Source organism: Lynx rufus, unplaced genomic scaffold, assembly GCF_022079265.1.
Source record: "Lynx rufus isolate CCGP_SWC_20201006 ecotype Redwood Valley unplaced genomic scaffold, mLynRuf1.p SCAF_22, whole genome shotgun sequence".
Classification (NCBI taxonomy): domain Eukaryota; kingdom Metazoa; phylum Chordata; class Mammalia; order Carnivora; family Felidae; genus Lynx; species Lynx rufus.
Window position 1 is genome coordinate 18,669,409 of NW_025814837.1, and position 16,982 is coordinate 18,686,390.

The 16,982-nt window shown below is 40.8% G+C and overlaps 1 pseudogene; it reads left to right on the top strand.

Moving 5' to 3' along the window:
- Positions 1-595: 595 nt before the first annotated feature.
- LOC124517550 (protein kish-A-like) lies at positions 596-16,563 on the top strand (annotated as a pseudogene).
- Positions 16,564-16,982: the final 419 nt, after the last annotated feature.

Here is a 16,982-nt window from a genome sequence, read left to right on the forward strand (position 1 = left end):
TGCCACAGGGAACTAGCAGGGAGGCATCCTCGGGCTGAAGGTCTATGAGGAAGCCTAGCCTACTTTGCTGGGCAGATAATTTGGCTTTGGGTTATTCCCTTATTCACCCCAAATCTTCAGTCCTGTCTTGTTGAAATGTTTCTGGATGGTCTTAGTTGTTCTTCAGGGAATCACTAAAGGTGTTTTCTGACCTCATCCAGACTGGGGTGTTGGAGAGGGCACGATACCTTTTGAGGCCCGTGTAGGGATGGCACCCTCAAGGAGAGCAACCCCACCTGAGAGCCAGAGTTCAGGAGAGGCCAGAAGGAAAGATAGGGAAACAGGGGCCATGGGCTGAGGGATAAAGAAAAGGTGAGAGACTGGCAGCGTCTGGCCTCCCCCCCCCCCCCACTTATTTGGTACTTATGCACAAACACTGATTTGGGAATGAGGAGGCAGATGGGAAGTGATTTCATGATGAAGGACTCATCACTGAGGAAGATACTCATGTTTTCAAGGAGCCTAAGAAAATAGCACGGTTTATATCCACGGTAACATCCCTTAGTTGCATGTTTGTGAGCAGAGCAGAGGTTTTTGCAGGCAAGGGAGACCGAACATGCAAGATACAGAGGGGATGCTTGAGGACCTGGGGAAAATGGAGTCCAGGGCTCAGGTGAGTGGTCACACTAACAGTGTTGGTGGGATTGTAAAATGGTGCACCTGATATGGAAACCAATATTGAAGTCCTCAAAAAATTAAAATAGAAGTACCATATGATTCAACAATCCCACTTCTGAGCATTTATCCAAAGAATTGAAAAATCAAGATATCAACAAGTTATTAGCCCTTCCATATTCAGTGCAACACTATTCACAGTAGTCAAGATGTGGAAACAATGGAAATATCTGACAGATGGATAAAGAAAAAGTAATACATACATCTGTATTATTATACTATTTAGCCTTTAAAAATAATGAATTCCTATAATGTATGACAACATGGATGAACTTTGAGAACACTGTGCTAAATAAGCAAGTCACAAAAGGACAAAATAGTATATGGGTCTACTTATATGAGGTACCTAAAATAGCCAAACTTATAGAAACAAAGAAATAGGTCTCCAGTGACTGACAAGGGAAATGGGGAATTGCTAATCAATGGCTGCAAAATCTCAGTTATTCAAGATGACTAAGTTCTAGAGATCTGTTGTACAACATTGTGCCTGGAGATAACAAGACTGTATTCCACACTTATAAATCTAAGAGGATAGACCTCATGGTAAGTGTTCTTCCCACAATAAAATGAAAGAAAGAAAGAAAGAAGAAAAGAAAAATAAATATCCTTGTCACATGGAGAGAAACCTAAGTGGAAAACTAAATGTAAAGAATTATTTTCCTTTTCATCAAGCTTTGGAAAAATGTCATGTGCCTTGTTACTGCTATTAATGAAATAACTGTGCTGATGAGTCTGAAGAAGGTATCACTGTAAGCTGATGGCTTTTTCAGATGACACCTCACTTGCTGGTCTCTCTGACATCAACAAAACCCTCCTCTAAACATCCACATGACAAATGAAGTATGGTCCATGAAAGGAGCGAGCCAGAAAAAGGATGGCAGCTATTATCTGAAATACTAATATTTGGTAGATGAGTTGACATTAGGGAGTGATAAACACCCTCTCACGTACACCTACAAACCCCTGAAGTGACAGCAAACAGTGCACTGTAAGAATCCATGACAGATCTTGAGAAGGCAAGCCGCCAAAACTCTAACAAGACGCTTATGAAGGTGTTCCATGTCATAGAAATAGAGGGAATTGGCAGTCATTGTATAGGTCTTGTGAGATTACCCAGTATGCTCTGAATTTTTTATGTAGACAACTAATAACAAAAGAGATGTGATGACGTTAGAGGGAAACCAGCAGTTAACACAAACAACAAAGGTAGATGGAGTTGCTAAGAATGCTTTGGGTGACTGAATAATCACAAGGGGGACAGGTGGACAAGAAAATAGTTAAGATATTTAAAATCCCAGGAATATATACATATATATATTATATATATATTATACATATGGATGTATATATGTATATACACATATATATATATATGGATGTATATATGTATACACATATATATATATGGATGTATATATGTATATACACATATATATATGTATATATATATGTATATATATATACATCCATATGTAAAATATATATATAATATATATATATATATATATATAAAATCTATCATCTATCATCTACCTACCTACCTATGTATCTATCTACATGTTATTGTAGCCCATTCATTCTCATTGCTGTGTACTGTTCCACTGCATGAATATAGCACAGCATGCTTGCTTATCCAGTCTACATGGATGGATATTTGAGTTGTTTTAAGCTTGAAGCTGTTATAAATAGTGCTTCTGTGAATATTCTTGTACATGCCTCTTGGTGAGCACATGTAGTCCTTTCTGTTGGGTACATATTTATGAGGGAAATTGCTGGGTCATAGGGTATACACATATTTATCCAGTTTGAATAAATCCTAGCCCAATTTTTCATGCATCTCTGCATTCATGCCACCATATTGCCCTCCCATGCCGACTCTGAGCTTGGTCAGTGACTTGTTTTGGCCAATGGGACAGTAGAAAAGTTGATATTAGTAAAGCTCATAAAAGCACTTCTGTGTTTTTGCTCTCTCCTTGCTTCCCTGTGATGACAAGTCCAAGATGTGGGAGCCATGAGGAGAGGGGCAGAGTAATCCTGGACAAGGCCATCCTACTAGCCAGCCCCCAGCCATCCTGCCAGCTGACCACAGATGCATGAACAAGCCCAGGTGAGATTAACTGAACCTAACCCAGACCAGCAGAGCTGCCCACCTGGCTGATAGAACTTGCATAAATTAATACATGTTTGTTTGTTTGTTTGTTTGTTTGTTTTTTAAGTCACTAAGCTTTAGTGTAGTTGGTTACAGAGCAATAGCTAACTGCCATACTCTCAGTTATGATTTGCAAAGCATGGTGCCAGCTCACACTTCAATAGTGTCTGAAGCTCTGGGGTCCCCACACCCTCCTCAATACTTGGTATAGATTAAACTATATGAAAGTGTTGATACGTGCTTATTTCTGACCTGCAAAAAATTGCAATTTCATATGGTCCAACTGAATATTTGATTTTTTTTTTCGTTTTAATCATTCTTGGGAGTGTGTAACAGTATCATATCGTAGGTTGAATTTGAATTTTCCTAATAACTAAGTATATCAAACACCCTTTCGTCTGTTAACAAGCTGGTGGTATATCCTCTTTTGTGAAATACCTGTTCAAGATTTTTGTCCAATTTTCTATTGGATTAACCACCTTTCGCCATTATTTGTAGAAATGAGTGCACACACATGCGCACACTGATATGAGCCCTTTGCTAGATATGTGTATTGCAGATATCTTGTCTTTTTTTTTTCATGTTTATTTATTTATTTTGAGAGACAGAGTATGAGTGCAAGAGGGGGTTGGGGGCAGAGGGAGAGAGAGAATCCCAAGCAGGCTCCATGCTGTCAGAGCAGAGCCTGACACAGGGCTCTATCTCATAACCATGAGAACATGACTTGAGCCAAAGTCAAGAGTCAGATGCTTAACCGACTGAACTATGCAAGCGCCCCATATATATCTTGGTCTTATTTTGTGATTTTCCCTTTCACATTTTTTGTTTTGTTTTTGTTTTTTGTTTTTTGTTTTAATTTTTTTAATGTTTAATTATTTTTGAGAGAGAGAGAGTGAGTGTGAGCGGGGGAGGGACAGAGACAGAGGGAGACCCAGAATCCAAAGCAGGCTCCAGGCTCTGAGCTGTCAGCACAGAGCCCGACATGGGGTGAGAACTCATGAACCATGAGATCATGACCTGAGCCAAAGTCAGACACTTAACAGACTGAGACACCCAGGCACCCCCCTTTTCACATTTTTAATTTTTTAATAGTACCCTTTGATGAACAGAAATCCTCAATTTTAATGTAATTCAATGTACTTATTTTTAACCATCATGTTTGTCAGCACTTCTTTGCCTACCCTGAGGTCATGAAGGTATTCCCTTATTTTTTCTTTTAAAAACTTTGTTGTTTATCTCTCATGTTTAGATCATTGATCCACCTGGAATTGATTTTTTTTTAAGTATGTTATGGGAGAGGGGTCAAGATTCACCCTTGTCCCAAATGAGTATCCACTGCCCTGGACATTTGTTGGAAAGGCAGTGAGTTACAGGGTCTGGCTTTCACAGCTTTCATGGGGAGGCAGCCTGAATCAGCTGGAGCTAATCCCAACTCTGCCACCAACTCACTGACTCTGTGACTTTGGGCAGGTCACAAGGGCTGTCTCCATTTGCCTGTATGTAAAATGATGTTAAATCCGACAACCTCCTTCATTCCTCCCAGCAATGTGGGGCCCAGCAGAAGTGACATAGCACTCCAATTATGTGTGGCCTTATTAGTTCTGGAACCTCAGGGAACATATGTAACATACCTGAGTCCCAATTTCCTTACCTATAAGATGGGAACAATCATACTATGTGCAGAGCTCTTGTGAGAATAAGAAAAAAAATGTATGAGAAGTTCTGTACTTGGCATATTATATCGTTCAACGAAAGGTACCACCTGTTGTTGCTGTTCATAGGCATGCTGAAGACATCAAATAGAATTTGCCTTTATTCAATTTTAGTGAAAATAAAGTTGGCGTCTCCAAATCTAACTAGTAATAGAAGTTCACATACAAGTTTGTTTGGCAATATAGCTGACTAGCTCTGTGATGGCAATCTTAATTTTGCCTCATTCTCCTCATTCCTAAGAGATGTTATATAGTAAAGAAAGCTAGAAAGAAAGAAAATTCACACAGTTATAAAAAAAAAAGCAGCTTTCTTGAAATTGCTTTCCATTATCCTTGAACTCAGAAGTTTATCCTAAACATTTGTGGAGTCCAGGACAGGACAGGTGACATGATACTTGTCCATGATGAATTAAGTGTTAACGTCATCAAGTTTCTTCAAAGAGTCCGACGCAGGACATTTCTGTTTCCCTGATTCCACCCCATCTAAGGAAGCACCCGCCCCCCCACCGCATTCTCATCTCATTACCATTTACCTGATGTATTTCCCTGCCTTTTGGCATCATCCACCTCCCTTCAACTAGAACGTGAAGTCCATGGGAGCAAGAGCTTTAATTTATCGTGTATTTTCAGCACCTAGAAGAATGACTGGCACATAGCACGCATTCAGTAAATATTGTTGAATAAATGAATGAAGGCAAAATAAGAGTCATATCAAAATATGTATCAAAAGTCATAATGACATACATCTAGGTCCATGCTATATTCAATGTGACATGGAAATCAATAATAAATGCTGGCTAAAATACCTCTGTCAATCCCAAACTTCAGTTATTGTAGATGTTCAGTAATAACATTACCACAAAAATATTAGCCCTGTTAATAATCAACACATTTTTCTCAAGTGCACCTTTGGGAACTATGAAAAGGAAATTGATATTTCCCACACACATATGCTGTAATTGTTGGATTCTTTTTTTTTAAGAATGATTTAATAAGTATGGTTACTGCAAATTGTTCAAAAATGTTTTTCCTTTCTTTAAATAAAAACAGACATGGGAATCGTATTTTTACTATAAACAAATATTAAGTTTTACGTGTTGACTATTAGAAAGTTGTTCAATTTTTCCTTTACCAAAATAAATTGTTAATTAAGATAGACAAAAGCCAGGAAATATTGAAGTTAGTCATTTAATTTCCTTACTAATTCAGAGCTGCCTGGAGTCATTTCCTGCAGGAATTTCACGTCTTCCCATTGAAGTGTTCCAGCAGCTGGTAACCAAATCATCAACTCAGGCCATGGGTGATTCTCCAGGCTCCAATTACAAATCAGGTGGGTTGTTTTTTTTTTTTTTTAATATTCATGATGGAGCCAGATCAACTTTAGAAATAAATCTAAATGCCTTCTCGAATGCTGTTTCTGCATTGCTCTGAAGAAGCAATTTGATCTAGTGGGAGAAACTGAAGGCAAAGAAACCTAACTTCGGAATTTGGCTCAGTCACTAATTAGTTGTATGACCTTAGATTTCACCTCTTGTGCCCTAATAGCCTTGTCTACATGAGCACAATAACTCAAAGTTTACCTAACCAAGTTGTTTTTAAGATGGAAGGAATGGTAGTCCAATTCTGAATGTAGCTATGTGCATGACTCCAAATATAACAATAAGCTGGTAATGTTCGTAAGCTTAGAGAACTTAGCTTGTACTTCATTGGGTCTCCCCTTGGTGAGTGCAAGGTACTGCGCATGCAACAGATGACAAATCAGAGAAAATCAACATCTTTTCCAGTATTGGGAGGAAATTGATCATTGTTCCTTGCAGGTGTAAAATGCACAAGCTCTTTCCTCATTCCTAAGTTGCCTATTTACTTGGGAAGCCAATAAATTAATCACACTATTATTATTTTTTTAAAGAATGGCAAGAGATTTGACCAAACATGTACAGTACTGTGTTGCTGAATCTGGGGTGGGGCTAGGGGGAGAGTGCAACCAAGGGTACATCCTTTGCTTGTCCAAATGTTTTTCTGACTGAACCAGTCAATTGAACAAGGAAGGACTCTGGTAATAAGTCATATTTTAAGAGTTTATTTTGTTTATTTTGGCAATAAGAAGGAATAAAGCAGTCTGCATATTTCCCACGTTGGGTGAGGACACACTGACTTCTGGAGAGCTTGAATCAATAAGCTGAAAGAAAAGTTCAAACTCCAATTTCAGAAGAACTTGGCTTCTGCGTGTTAAACTATGGATTCATAGATTCTTCTGCCTTGTGGATCTTCTGCTCTCTGCTGTCCTTGACAGCTCGCACCAAGCTGATCACTGGGGACATCAATGGACTTCTGAATGAAGACATTGTCTGACAAGTATAATAGACGAGCATGAAACGCATACTGTTCTGCTCTTTTGAATATATTACATTTATTGAGAACTACAATTAAGTTATGTATTTTTATCAGTAAAGCACTTTATTGATTGTGGACGTGAAGCTGAGTTCTTTCATGTTTTGGTCAGCTCTAAGGACACATGCACCTAGTGGTTCAAAACAAATTGACCGGCATGATTACTGAGCCTGTGATGAATTGTAAGTGTATAGAAATATCGAACATTGGAATGCGTTATTCTGTACAACATTTGTTCTAATTTTGTGCTCATTTTAACGATAAATGAAACAAATTAATAGAAGTATTGTGTTCAGGATCTGGAGTCAGACTTTATGGGCTTAAATTCTATATACATGGCATGGATTTGAAAATGCTATTGAAGTTCTCTGAGCCCCAGTTTGCTCATGTATAAAATCGTGATCACAATAGCATCTTTCTCAAGCAGTAAATAAAGGCATTCAGTGGGATAGTCGAGATAGAGAAAGGTGCTTGACACGTAGTAAGTCGTCTGTAAATATCAGCTATTAATATTATTATCATCATTGTCATTTGGACGATCACCGTACAACGAAGTATCACCACATGATTTTGCAGTATCTGCATTTAAGGCCACGTTGATGCCAAGAAGCACGTGCATTGTCACAAGTAAATAAGAAAGGAAGAGAGGTTGGAATTAATACAAAACGGATGCATTCGTGCCAAGGAAAGCGCAAATGACATGATGTTTTATTGTACAAATGGTGGTTTCAAAGTGGTTCGGGGTGGGAAAATGGAGTGGTGACAGAGCAAACCTCAGAACAGGCACGCTGAGTTGTAAAGAGCCTGCGTTACAGCAGTCAACATCGAATTTACATCCTGAACAGCAATTTAGTTTCAGCTAAACAGCATCATCTGTCGTATTAATGTTCATTTGAATGTACTGGGTTTATTTGCATTTAGTTGTAAACTGTTTTAGTTTCAGGGTTGTATTAGAGATAAAAGCACATGGAGTTCATACTTTATTTTATACTTGAGTACATTTAATACTTAAAAGTTTTAAGCCAACACTAAAGGTGTGCAAATTTCTTTTTCTTTATGGGATCTCTATGGGATTTGATCCTGAGAAACACTGATGTTTGTTAGAGTGTAGTGTAAATAATGTTGGGGTAATGCCTGATTATATGATTCTAATATATTGGCATGTGCCCACTGTGTACAGGGCACTTGCTAGGCACAAACAGTGATAGAATGTAAGCTATGTCTAGTTAGGGAAGCTAGGAGGAGTGTATGGGATGTGTGTGTGTGTGTGTGTGAGAGAGAGAGAGAAAGAGAGAGATCACCACCAGTATAGGGTGGCACTGAGTATGGAGTGAGCAGTACAGAAACTATCATAAGAATTCCAGAGAGGGCCTGATTGCAGGTGGCTGAGATTCAGTTTTGTCGGGACAAGAGATTTGAGGTAAGCCTTAAGTAAAGATGGTAGAGGGCATTCCAGTTTTGGGAAATGAGTGTCTAGAAGTAAGGAATAGTGTAAGCAAAGGAGGCAGCTATTTCCATTATATTCAGTCGTCTGTTGCTTAATTTAGAGCAAAATATTAAAATAAAAAAAACTTCCCAAAAAGAGCAACATATTATGTATTGGTCAGAAGTTCACCTTTTGCTTCCACAGTGGCTATGACATAGCTTCTATGTGCTCTTCCTCCTTTGGAAACTTCCAAGTAGCCTGGAATCATGGTACCTCCCTCATTTTGATTGGTGAACATTGCCCCAAACTGGCAGTTCAGTGATTTCATTGGCCTTTTAAGTGCGTTCTCAAATGCCAGTGTTTTATAAATTGGACGGTCACGGATTCTGTCTCAGATTAATGTAAAAGTGGGTAAAATTTTGTCCATGTTTAATGTTTCTCTTTACATGTTTTTCTGATACCTACGGTGCCTACTATTGCTTATCTGCTAGCAAATTCCAGAGGATAACAAGTTAATGATTAGTTATCAAACAAATATTAGTGTAAACTCAAAGAACCATTTACACTGAACTGATACGTGTGTCTGCATGTCCATGTTAAAATTTTGTAATATGGACATATTTCTTGCAATCATTTTTTTCTACTTACATTTTGGAATTAAATATATCAGAATTATGTGGTATTCTGCCATTAGTGTGGTGCTCTCTATAAAGAGCTCCGTGATTTCCAGAAGCTCCTCCTTCACCTAAGTTTTGAGAACTAGGGTCTAAGAGATAAGCTACCTCAACTTTAAATGGAATGGTAAACATGTGAATTTAAGCTTAGTGTGACAGATGTATTTACCACGCTGAAACATTTTGCAACATAAACCAGGCCTTATATCACCTGGTGGAGAAGGAGTTAGCAAACAGATTACAGTAGTAGAGCGGCTTCGTCCAAACAAGGAGAAAGTCAGCTAATGGAGACAATTGTCTGATTTACAACCACACACACACACACACACACACACATTTATTTATTTTTTAAAATTATTATTTTTTTTAATGTTTTATTTCTGAGACAGAGAGAGACAGAGCATGAGTGGGGGAGGGGCAGAGAGAGAGGGAGACACAGAATCTGAAGCAGGCTCCAGCGGTCAGCACAGAGCCTGATGCGGGGCTTGAACTCACAAACTGTGAGATCATGACCTGAGCCGAAGTCAGTCACTCAACTGACTGAGACACCCAGGCGCCCCTTAAAATTATTTTTAATGTTTATTCTTTAGAGAAAGAGAGAGACAGAGTGTGAGCGAGGGAGGGGCAGAGAGAGAGGGAGACAATCTGAAGCAAGCTCCAGGCTCCGAGCTATTAGAACAGAGCCCCGTGCGGGGCTCGAACTCACAGACCGTGACATCATGACCTGAGCTGTCGAACCCTTAACCAACAGAGCCACCCAGGTGCCCCAACAACAACAAAAATTTTAAACACAAAGGTGATACATACTCAAAACCTAATTGGAGACTTAATTTATATAGTTGCAGGAGGCACTATTGGTGCCCATCCTATGCTGTTTAAAGTATATTTCACACAGTCCCACAGGAGGTCTAGAGGATTGAGTCCAGTTGCCTGCAGAGGTACGTTTACAGGCTTTCTTCTCTTTCTCGGCTCACTTCCTCACTCTACTTCTGAGATCACCTTCTGAATAAACATCCTGCACACAAATCATTGTCTCAGGCTCTGCTTTTGAAGAATTCAAGATATTAGTTTACCTAACAAATACCTCATTGATCCCTGGAATCATACAAGGGAAAGTAACAGTAATAAATATGATCCTGTTAAATACTATAGGTATCATTATTGAGAGCTTACTATGTGCCAGGCATTGTACTGAAAGCTCTCCTTACAGTATCTTATTTAATCCTCACAAGAATCTTATGAATTACATATTATTCATATTATTTTCAAGGTAATAAACTAAAGCTTAAGAGGGTTAGATCACTTATTAAAGGTTACTAGTAAATGACAAGTCAGGGATTCAAATCCAAATCCTTTGTTGGGACACCTGGGTGGCTCAGTTCTTTAAGCATCTGACTTCAGCTTGGGCCAAAATATCATAGTTCGTGGGTTTGAGCCCCGCATTGGGCTCTGTGCTGACAGCTCGGAGCCTGGATCCTGCTTCAGATTCTATGTCTCCCTCTCTCTCTGCCCCTCCCTCACTGTGTTCTCTCTCTCTCTCTCTCTCTCTCAAAAATAAGTAAAAAATTAATTTTTTCAAATTCTTTGTGTTTTTTCTATCAACTCATGCTAATGTGTCCGTCATATATTGATTTCAATCATAATTTTGACAAAACTACAAACCCCAGAGAAGCATGTTTGTAACAAGTGTATGTGCAACAAGAGAAAGAAAGAACCTGGTATCAGTGTGTCCATCCTCTAGATGAGCTGTTCTCAACATGTTTTTTGTTGTTGTTGTTGCTTTGGTTTTTCTGTTTTTTTTTTTTTTATTGCTTCTCTTTTCTTTTATTTTTTTTATATATATATGAAATTTATTGACAAATTGGTTTCCATACAACACCCAGTGCTCATCCCAAAAGGTGCCCTCCTCAATACCCATCACCCACCCTCCCCTCCCTCCCACCCCCCATCAACCCTCAGTTTGTTCTCAGTTTTTAACAGTCTCTTATGCTTTGGCTCTCTCCCACTCTAACCTCTTTTTTTTTTTTTCTGTTTTGTTTTTAATCTCAGAGGAAAAAAGAAGTGAAGCAGTCATGCAATATTTTTTTTTTTAAACAACAAAATTAAGCTGGTACCTATTTTATTTTTACCCCAGGCATCTCGATTCTTTGTTTTGGATCATAAAGATTTGTCATTAAAGAATCTGGTCTTTTAAGTATGCAAGTTCCCAAACAAGTAGTGGCGTGGGATCCCAGACCCTTCTTTGGCTCAGCACTCGGGCTCCTGGCCCCCCTGGTGGTTCTGCAGACTGATCTCACTGGCTGACCCGGGACTGGAGTGGGAGAGTCAGGAGACAGAGAAGCCCCGGCCCCTGTGTCTGCCCTCCTCATTGGGAGCAGGATCCCTTAACCGTCTTGGTGCTCCTGCTGCCTTAGTTTCCCCACCCAGAAATAAGTGGGGTTCCTGTGATCTCTAGTTTTGCTTAAATTTCTCTGGAAAATCCCTGAAGTTTTTCTTCCATTTCCTTATTTCACAAATGAGACAGGAACATGTTTTTTGCTGGAAGTGATACATGAGTGTGGCAAGGCTCCCACGCCACTCCAGAACAATCGTGGTTTCTGCTGTCACTGGTTTAGTGTGGATCATCCCAGTCCTTTTCCCATGCAAGAAACTTTTGTGTCTTGGTGGCATGGTATCATGGAGCCCTCGGGATAGACCGGTTCCAGAGTGTAGAATTCTCTTCCATGTATTTGGGGGAAATGGAGCCTGTGGCAAAAGAGAAAGTGAGTTACTAATTGGATTTATGGCCATTACTCCCTGAGCAGCCCTCTGCCCTCGATAATCTCCATAGCAGTTCAGATAGGATCTCTCTCTCTCTCTCTCTGTAAAAGATCCAGAAGACTCTGTAAGGAGAAAGCTGGCACATCTCCTGCTCACCCAATAAAAAGTCAGATTGTTATTAAACAGTCCCTGAGGCTACTGTGATTTACATTCATTTTAATGGTTCTCTTTGTAGAGCAGAGCGGTCCCTTTAATGGGGGATGCCCTCTGGTTCCTATTGGTTGCGTTTAAAATAAATATTCCACCATCTCCAGCTGTCCAGCTCTCCTTTCAGGCTTTGACCCGCCACAGAAAGTACAGAGACTTGATACTTGCCCCCGAGAAGCTCTCACACGTTCAAGGATGCTCTACACCAATATGTGTGCAGCAGAGAGCTAGAGGTGGAAGTGTCCAGGTACCCCACATCGGGGGAATGTAGATGTATCCTGTGGAATAGAACATAGCACTCAGAAGCAATGAGCTAAATGGACATAAAGCGACATATAGAGAACTCAAAATCTTTAAGTAAAAAATAAGAAATAGAATAAAACAGAGAGTGCAGTGCCACATATACAATCTAGCACACATTTCTATATAAAATAATGCTACACATATATTTTCAAGGACACATACCAAGGATACGTACCAAAGAGAGTAGTGTGGTACCTCTAGGGGAGAAAGAAATGGGGATGGGAGATGAAGGAGAGAAACCAAAAACGAAAACAGACACAGCTCTTACAAGGAATGGTGAATTAGCGCGAGGCTAAAACTTAATGCTTTGCTCCTGAGAGGTAGTAACAAATAAATAATGGATGAAAAGAAACCACAAAATCACTTGCCTTTTACTTTTCTTTAAATTAAATTTCACCACCAGCAAGCATTTACAGACCTCCTTCTAAGCCTGTGACATGATTCAAGTTCTCTGTGACCATGGGACAAGTCACTGGCCTCTCTGAACCTCAGTTTCTTTAGTGGAAAATATAACAAAAAGGAAAGGGAAAATGAGTGCTGGTGCTACCCAGGTTACAATGTTGCAAGTTCTGTAAGACAGCAGGGTTTGTAAGATTGAAACGAGGTAATATCTGAGACCAAGAGCACGTGGGCACTGCGTGAGTGTCCGTCATTTTCCACTGGGGAGAACGGGAGCAGAGTGGGACCCAAACAGGGAATCGCGCAAAGTTCTCAGACATTTGTTGCCAACTCAGCTCCAGGGCCACAAGAGGCAGCCGCAGGTGTTCATATAATGTTCAACTGTTGTCTGTTTTTGTATGGGAGAGAGAGACCTATAGCGACAACACATCACCGCATTGGTTGTCAGAATTCATTTGGCATAACCAGCACAGGCTGCTGGTTTAGGCAAAGCTGACCTGCCCCTTAGGAGCACGTGACTTTAAGCATCTGACTTCAGCTCAGGTCATGATCTTACATTTCGTGGGTTTGAGCTTCGCGATGAGATCTATGCTGACAGCTCAGAGCGTGGAGCCTGCTCCGGATTCTGTGTCTCCCTCTCTCTCTCTCTCAAAAATAAATAAACATTAAATTAAAAAAAAAAAAAAAGCTGACCTGCCCACACTGAGGTAGGGCCCTTCTTCAAACCGTAAGGCACACCCTCCTAAGACCCAAGGTCCGAGCTCGACACCTAAATAGAAGGCAGCACAGTCACCCCTCTTGCTGCCCCCAGGCCCATGAGCTCTCTGTACCTGCCCCTAATCCAAAAGAGGTCCCTCAAGCCTTGCTCTCTATGCTAGAGAAGAAAGCATTGTACTGAGCCTGTCCTTGTTCAACAGAAGAAACAGGCCAGAAGAGCCTGAGAGAATATTCTCTCCCACAAGCTGAACAATCAAGGCTTCCTTTGCAAACATCAGGCAAACTAGCAAAGCAGGAAGCTGGATTGGGCCCAGGCTCCTGGTCACTCTGGGCAGGTGACGGTCCCGCTGGGTCTGGGTATGGCCTCTTCATCTAAGGTGGAACGGGGAATGTTTGGAAGCACTTTGGGGAGGATAACCTGAAGGAAGGGTGGGAATTCCCGTGCCCAGGACATGTGAGTTCTGTCCTAGAGATCCCCAGGAGAGCTTTTGGCTGCCTCTAGACCAAGGAAGATATCCTTGGCGGAAGCATGAGAAGCCCCCCAAACTGTCTCCAGCCTCAGGCTGACTTCTGGTGGGTTTTAGGAAACTCTCTTCTGATCAACTCTAAGCCCCCCAAAACTGCTATGAAAACATGAGAAAGGACAGTAAAGAGAGAGCTCAGTCACACAATTTTGTTTTCTTTCCTCCTTTAAATGAGGCATTCCCAAAGTTTCAACCGGCCACAAAGGGGAAGTGGGCATCAACATGGGCTGGTACGTTATTTTCCACCAGTGCATCCCCGCAGCTGTCCGCGATCAGAAAGGCGTCCGTGACCAGTTAATCCTGTGGTGCAAGAGAAAACCTTGGTTCTTTATTTAACATATGCAGGGTACCCAGAAGCTGTAAAAGGAAAGCTGCCCGGGACATTTTAAAGCGAACCCCAGGGAGAGCGACTTCAAAAGAATAATGTGCTGTTCCCGGCGTCCTCACCCACGGACATCAGCTAGCACCTCCTTCTTCCCCATGTCCTCCAGAGACTTCAAACTTCAAAGTCAAACCGAAGGGTCCCGTTTCTTCACTCTTTAACAAAAGTAAGGCTGGGTACACTGGCCTCCAGGAGGGCATTTCAGGGTGTCAGTCTCCCCCCCGGGCGTGGAAGCTGCCGCAGTTGGGAACCATGTTTTCCTTTTAACTTGTCATGTCCTTCCAGCAGACATCCGGATTTTCTTTTGAAAATGTTAGTGGACTACACGTGAGGCCTTGTTTTTCCTCCCCTGCCCCTGGGAGAGGAGAGCTAAACAGAGGCTATGGAAATGGAAGAAGGCAACATTTTCTGAGTACCTACTGTGTGCCAGGTTGGGGAGGAAAGCATCTTCCAGCGGGGCGAGTCTCAGGTACTCCGGGACCCTGCCCTCCAGCAAAGACAGAGGGAAAATACAGCCGTGGAACTGCCGAATGGAAATTTTGTGTACTGTGAATTAATTCACTAAATGTTTTTCGAGCATCTACTATGTCCCTATCACTGTGCAATGGTACAAAAGATATTTAAGAGATAGCCCCTGCCCTAAATGAGCTCAGACTCCGATGGGGAAGCCAACATTTAAAAAATAAAATGCAAACTGCAGTAATAGAGGTGTGTATATTCAGAGCAGCAAAGCTACGGGATCTTCCAAGTGGCTGGGAGGTTTTCTAAATACAGCTCCATCTTCCTTGTGATTCAGAAATCTTAATCCTGCTTCTGGTATTATATTGTCTGTCACCTTAATTATCACATTGTTGAGAGTTTGGAGATTTTCCTGTATTTTCATGGATGTCTAGAATGTGAAAATAAAAAAATTCTAAAGACCTTCCGAAAGAATAAGCATGCCGGAAAGCCAATGGATGTTGGAAAAGCAAGGTCGAAGTCTTCACTCATTAGACAGGAAAGCTTCTATAAAGTTAATTAAAATATGTGGTAGTGACGGGGCCAAGAACAATTCAGTGGAATGTTTCATCCAGAAACCTTCTCATATATATTTAGTAACTTAGTATATGGAAAAGTTTGCAACTCCTATCAGTGACGAAAGGCTGGGTCATTCAATAAATGGTGTTGAGTGCCATTTGCAAAAATATCTATTTTGTAAATGGCTTAGCATTTGCAAAAATATGACACATCTCTCCCACCCTATGTCAGATTAATTCCAGATGGACTAATAATTTTAAATATTTGTAAAAGAAATGCTCAGACTTCTAGAATAAAATACAGATACAACCTGAGCGAAGGGCTTCCTAAGAAGGATTGCAAGGAAAGAAGGCGGAAGGGCAATGCTGACAGATTATGCTCCACATCAAGAAGGGATGTGCAGTGTCACTGTGTCACTGCTTTCCTTTGCCTGGAAGCCAGGGGGGAGGACAGTGTCAGTGACACACCAGACAGACACTCTGACATTGGAAGGGTGAGGGCATGCATATGTTTGGCGTTTTTATTTTCCAATGATCATTGTGTATTATTGTATAATAAAAATTAGAAACATATTTTTTGCAGCAAGTGTCTGCAAATTCAACCTTCAAAGTATTTTTCATTTAACTGGCCCCCCGAAACAAACAGTAACTAAAAGCAATATCTCTGCCAGTTAATAATGCTTGTTCACATACATTATGATGGTTTTTTGTGTTTTTTGTTTGTTTGTTTCAAAATAACCCAATGAAGTAAATACTTTCATTTTTATCTCTACGCTTGGGATGCAGAGTGGTATATTGTCTTGTCCAACGTTGCACAGCAAGCAGGAAGCAGAACTGCGACCCATTCCTGGATATTCTGTAATTTCTGTGACCTCACAGCTGAGACTAATCCATCGTTCAGTTTGTGGAGATGCCTCCTCAGTCCTGGGCCCAGAAGGGGTGAGGCTGGGGCTTCACTGGCCTCGCTAGTCTGCCATTTTCAATGTTCAGAGTCTGTTGACTGTAATCTTGCTGCTTAAATGAACCTGTGCTTATATCTGATCCTTGGCACCCAGGCCCCTGGACGGAAATAAAACTGGATCGTTGGGTACCTTTTAGAAATGTGCCAGAATTGGTGAACGGAAGACAGGGTCCTTATGCCACAGTGTGCCATATAGTTCTGGCCTTCAGCCTCCTCTTCATACAGTAGCTTGGAGAAACATCAGAATTTAATTACCATCAGATTTCAGTGTGAGAAAAAGGACTTATCTGCAGAAAATAATGCAATTAATGGTTAACGCTTTTTTTTTCAAGTTTATTTATCACCGAGAGAGAGAGAGAGAGAGAGAGAGAGAGCAAGCAGGGGAAGGGCAGAGAGAGAGAGAGAGGAAGAGAGAATCCCAAGCAGGCTCCATGCTGTCAGCTCAGAGCTCATTGCGGGGCTCCAACTCACAAACGGTGAGATCATGACCTGAGCCAAAATCAGGATTCAGACACTTAACCGACTGAGCCACGTGGGCACCCCAATGGTTAACCCTTTTATCTCAGAACATCGAATGAGATAAATAAATAGGATGTAACCATTTAATACTCGAAGAGTTTAATATGTCTGTAACAATCAACCTCAGT